This window comes from Aythya marila, assembly GCF_965140915.1.
Source record: "Aythya marila genome assembly, chromosome: 4".
Lineage (NCBI taxonomy): Eukaryota > Metazoa > Chordata > Aves > Anseriformes > Anatidae > Aythya > Aythya marila.
In genome coordinates, this window is record NC_139045.1 from 20259517 (window position 1) to 20265360 (window position 5844).

The 5844-nt window shown below is 44.2% G+C and overlaps 1 long non-coding RNA gene across 1 annotated transcript; it reads left to right on the plus strand.

The window, feature by feature from the left end:
• Positions 1 to 459: 459 nt before the first annotated feature.
• On the plus strand, positions 460 to 1697 carry LOC309878163. Its single transcript, XR_014317495.1, has 3 exons — positions 460 to 477; positions 1345 to 1385; positions 1550 to 1697. It is a non-coding gene; the product is annotated as an uncharacterized lncRNA (long non-coding RNA).
• The last annotated feature ends 4147 nt before the right edge of the window (positions 1698 to 5844 follow it).

Below are 5844 nucleotides of genomic sequence, written 5' to 3' on the forward strand. Positions count from 1 at the left end.
CTTTGCACACCTGTGCGCTCCCCGGCACGTTTTGGGGTAAGAAACCGTTTTTCTGGTTTTGGCTAGTTGGATTACTTAAAAGATTTGCAGTGCGGTCGGATAGGGCGGGTTGTGTTTGCTGTGCGACGGCTGCGGGTGCTGAAAGGGTGGGTGAAGCCGTAGGCAGCTGAGCCAGCTCCGTCTCTAAGTATGGTAGCGCTGCGCTTGGGCAGCAGCCCTCTCCCCTGCCAGATTTTCTGGCGTTGACATCACCCAGCATTCAGATTTCGGCTGGCTCGTGTCTGAGGATGACCTTAAACAGGAGGCTGCTTCCCTGCCCACACAGGACACGCACCAAGTTTTCTGCTGTTTGTTGGCACGAGATGTCTTCCTCACTTTATCCCTCTGTCCATGCAGGGGAGAGCCCTCGAGTCGCTGAACATCTGGAGAGCCACACCAGTTGGCAGCTGGTGTCCCCCCTCTGCAGAGAAGCCCTCGGTGGGTACAATGCTGGTGCTGTCACATCGTTGTGCACCGTGCTGCAGGGCAGAGGGAGAGGAGAGGTGTCCACCTGTGCCACAGTGAGCAGGACACCAAGGTGCCTTGTTATGGAGAGTGTCCTGCAAAGCAGGGGCTGGAAAAGGAGGAGGGAAAACTCTTCCAAACCTTAAAGCTTGCAGACAGGATAAAGGCTGTTGTAGGATGCTTTAAACCCAAATTAGTTGAAGTCCAATCTTGATGGGACCTTAGAGGGCAAGTGGTAAGGTGCAGCTTCCATCCCCAGGTATGTGACAATCCCAGCTGTACAAAGACACAGGCCAAGCAACGCTGGAAACAAACACATAAAAACAATCTCATTCCAGCCTGCAGCTAACAATCTCTGCAGCACAGCCTCTGCTGGAGCCACCAGCTGCCGGAGCTGACGTCCTCTCTGAGCAGCCCCGGCCCTCCTGCGTTCCCGAGCCCTCAGATGACAGCACGTGGATGTGCAGCCAGCCGTCAGCGGTGCATGCCGAGCGGGTTTGTTACAAAAATAGCAACACAATGGGTCTTCCCATTTTCCAGGGCGTCTTCCCCAGCCCTTACCCTTTTTACTGCCTCCGGGGAAACGTACAGGCATGTGAGGTGCTGTGTCCCAGCTGGACATGAACTGGAGGCATCACCAACTTCTGACAGCTTTACCAACTCCTGCAGTTTAGAACTATGCATTTAGGAATTGCCTCAATTTCTCTGTGACTGATAACGTTTGGGTTATTACATCTCGGCAGATCGTTACAAATATAATTTGATTTTAACCAGTGACCTTTAATTTCATGTACCATGAACACAGACATAAGCTAGGTAGTTTCTGTTTCTGTTTTTCAGACATGTGCATGTGAATTGACAATAGACCAAGGGAAGATGAGGTCTGTAAAATATTTCTTTCATTTCTGTTTTAATGTTTCCTGCTGGTTTTGTACTATAGCTTTGGATCACAACTGTGATTTCCTCTGTTGTTGTAAAGAAGATGAAAAATGTTCACCATCCCTGGTATATGTGATGTCATACCTACTGTATTTTTGTTTTCTAGATTTTCTGGATGGGGTGTCTCATCACAACAGAGTCAAAGACAACAATGATTCTAAGCCAAACTTTTGAATCATTTATTCCAACTTTCTGAACAGGGAAAAATACCTTTCTCTGTATTTACACTTGACTTTAAATTAACTCTTGGATGCTTGCAGTAACAGCATGCCAGCAGTCATTGAGACCTTGTGAATCTGCATCCCTTCACAGTAGCCTACAATAAGAAGGCTACAGTTAAAAAAAAAAAAAATCTGTACTTTTTTGTGTGTTTTTTGTTTGTTTTATTTTGTTGTCTTTTTCCTGGCAGATTCTAATCTATATGAAGTCTGACAATGTCCTTTTTCCTAAACAATAATATATTTTGTTGTATATATTGTACTTTCATATGCATATCCCATGTAATAAAAATAAAGAAACAATATGCATCTTGTCCCTGGAAGGGGCAAAGTCTCTATAGAATAATGTTAATGCTGTAGACTGTTTAAGGGGCCTCTGTTGTGGTGTCCAGCAAAATAATTCCTGCTTCTGTGCCTTCTTTTTTGTTTTGTCTTCCCTTTAGAGTAAACCAGGCCAAATCCTGTAGGACCATGAGGAAACTGCTTGAGAGTAAGGCTGCAATATGCACGTGTGCCAAATTGCTGTCAGGTTCACAGTCATTTCCTGAGGGCACCTGAACAGAACCGAGGTGCTGTGTCTGAAGTTCTCCCTGCTGTATTTTATCCATTATTTCAGACGCTGTTGAGAAGAATATATTCTGTGTAAAAGAGCATAGACAAGTTGTGACAAACCACACAGACAGAATATTAAGGAATCATCCTTCCTCCTGCACAAGGCATTCAAAGAGCAAACCTTTTCTCTTTTGCAGATGGGGAGGACATCAGCATTTCAGTGAGTAGCACAGGCACATTCTGAGTGGTAGGGAAAATACAAAATATATTTGAAAACACTTGTGTGATAACAACTGCCATGGTGGAACAGACCCAACGGGGCAGATTTGCCTTGCGCTTGCTGCTGTGGTGTTTGTCTTGCTGAGTGTCTGATCAGCCAAGCCAAACTTCCCCGACTTGAAGGAGGGCTCATTGGGTCATGTATTGATGTATTTATCAGGGCAAACTCTGTTTGGCCTCAACCGGATTTTTTTAATAATGTCTTTCTTAACAGTGTCTTGCTTTTGCATGTCTGTTTTTACAGTCTTCTGCATTTTGTCCTGCTTTGCCTTTAGCCTTCATGCTGAAAAATGTTAGAACAGTAGTTATCATCCACTAAATGCACGTCCTGTGTTGTTCTTTCTTGTTAAGAAGAAATCTTTGTGCCTTAGTAAAATCTGTGGCTCTGTTTGGAAAAGTCTTTTTTCAAAAAGACAAAGTTTTCACTTAAGGTAGCATAATTTTCTTTTTTGGCTCATTTATTTTATCCCATTCTCTACCTTTTAATTGCTGTAAAAATTGTCAGACCACTGAGCTGACAGGGCTATGTAACCCTGGAAAAGGCAGGTGCAGCTTTTGGCTCGTGCCATTTCAAAAGCACTGGGGAGAAGCAATGTGGAATACTATGTGCAATTCTGATCATAGCATTCCTGACAAGGTGTCATCAGTGCCTTTTACAATGGCATGAAACTTCCCTGTGGCTATTAAAAATACCTCAGCTGATAGGGCCAAGAACTAGATGTGCCTTCTCAAAAATGGGCTGAAACTGGAAAAGGTGCTGAGATTGCATGGCTGTGTGACCAAGGGAAAAGAAACATGAAAATATGCCAAGAGATTTGAGAACTCGGTTTCTTTGAATTAGCAAAATCAATGCTGAGAGAGGTTATGGTGGCTGTCTATAGATGCAAAAGATTATGAAGACTGGGGACCATAGGATTTTGTCTTAGCTGATTATCTTTAATAGAGCAGAAGGGGGCAGTTTGATCCATATCAGTTCAGATGAAACAGTCTTGTCTGACTTGAGTTCAACAGGTATGGTTGTGCTTTGTTTCAGTAAGGCACCCTGACAGCCCCTGTAGTAAGGCTGTCACTCAGCAGGCTTCCTGCTGGCGGTGTGTCACAGCAGGCTGCAGAAGGTAAGTAGTCGCATATTAGTGACGTGCTGGCATTGACCAAATCCATCCTTGCACATGAACACTCAAGGGAGAAAAGAGGACAGTTTGGCTATAGGCAGACTTTTTGCATAACCTGTGTTTTTTGCTTGGCCTGGGAAATTCCCTCCTTGAACTTATGATTTGAGGTCATCTTTTTGATTTAGCATTATTAAAAATGTTTGCTCTTTGAAATACCTCTCATCTTTCCCGTTAGTAGCCTTTACTCATGAATGACATAAGAAGGACTGTTTTGAGAAATGGGCCTAAGAATGGCCAAGACAAGGGAAGTTGGAGCAAAGCAGAAGTATGTAAGGTAGCATTTGGCATAAACCTGCCTGCCTTGTTTCCAGATGTGTGGGTTTCTGTTCATCTCACAGGGCAGTTTTATTATCCCCAGCATAGCTACTGATGATTGTCCTGATGAAAGATAATTTGTCATGATCTGTCCTGCACAAATACCTACAACCCGTTTCTGGGTTTAGTGAGAAATCTTCCTTACCAGTTCCAGTCAACCTTTGAGCATGTCTCTGCAGAAGGACATAAAACCCAGCAGGACTCCCTTATCACATGGCATTAAGTGACGTGATGCTGTCATTTTCGATACATGTGACTTCTTGCCTCCGACCCCCATGCTGAGATCTCGTGTTCCTTTTTTCCCCAGGGTCATGTCTTACACAGAGTCCCCACTGTGGCTTTACTCTGCTGGGTCAAGGGAAACACGAGATGACAATTTTTGCCCTTTCCTATCAGTGGTTAAATTGGTAGAAGGAAGAACAAGAGGTCTGTACAGATTTTATCTTCAAGTTTGATTTTATAAAGTCAGGGGAAAATGTGATGACGGACCCACTCCCAGGCTTTGGACCTCGTGCACCTGTAAGAGAGGGGCACAGGATGGCATCTAACAGCTTTCTAGCTGTCCCAGCTTGTAACTATTTTCTTCTGAATAGTAAACATGCAATTCAAACCTTTGCAAAGACTTCTTGTGTTTTTGCAGTGGCCACACTGCAAATATTACGTGCACATAGAAGATCAAGCATCCATGTAGGCTGTTGTTTTCCGCAAGGTTTTGTAAGTTTGGGGGAAACTTATTAAGTACTGTTTCTCTTTCTTTCTTTAAAAAAGACAGGGAGAGAAAGCCTGCATTTTCTGCCATTTCCCAAGAGGCTTTTTATCTGTTTAAACCAACTAGGGATTTTTCACATATTGACATAAGCATTCATTTGCTAATTTGCTGGACATTAAACTGCACAGCATTCGTGAATGAGGCTGGAATACTTGGGTACTTAGTGCTGCTCAGAGCCCGCATCATTCCCAGTACACATATGGTTTTTCCTCCTCTATCTCCTAGATAAAAGTCACTGTTTGATCGCCTTAAGGAAAAGAATGAGTTAAATGGACCAATATTCTAGCCTTGGCTCTAAAACTGGGCCTTTTCAGAAACTCCTCAGCACCTGCAGCAGCTAGGTCATTTGCACATACATAAATAAATAAATTAACAATGAATAAATAATTTAATCCCGCCACACAATGCCACCTTGCAGATCTGATCCTTTGCTCCCAGTGAATTTGTCCATTCCTAATTCTTTTTGATAAAGTCCTCAGATACTTGCTGACTGTCAGTCTAATTTTCTTATTGTTTTCGCTTGATTAGTTCTGTATGACCTAAGGTCGCCCTTAAAATCCACATCTCTCGTGAAGACTCCGAAAGGCCTTCTTTTTTTCAAAGGGATGGAAAGTGCCTGCCATTTCTCCGGACAAAAGCCTGGAAGGTTTTCAGTTATTAGCCTCCTGAAGCAGCCCTTTCGCTCACCCAAGCGCAAAAAAAACTCATTAGGGGGCACCTTTCTTTCTGCCTTCTTTATCTGGCGCATGTAGGGTTTACATGTTTCAAGATTTTCAGGTCTCGGCTGAATTCGGACAGCCTCCCTTTTAACCCTGCCGGGCTGTGCTGATGCCCTCTGCAGACGCTGGCTGCATCTCTGTGCACTTAACCACCTGGAGAGACGTCGACTTTTTTAGAAGCTGTTTTACACCCCCTTCACAACGAGGAGCACATACTGCAGTGTGTGGTGATTCGCAGCCATGCTCCAGCAGAGGGTGGGTGGAAAGGCAGGCAAGGCTGCCAGCTGCTGATGGGCTCCACGTTCTGCACTTGGCCATTAAAACACAAAAATCAGAGTTCGTGTCTCAGCCACACCACCCCCCATGACCATCGGGGG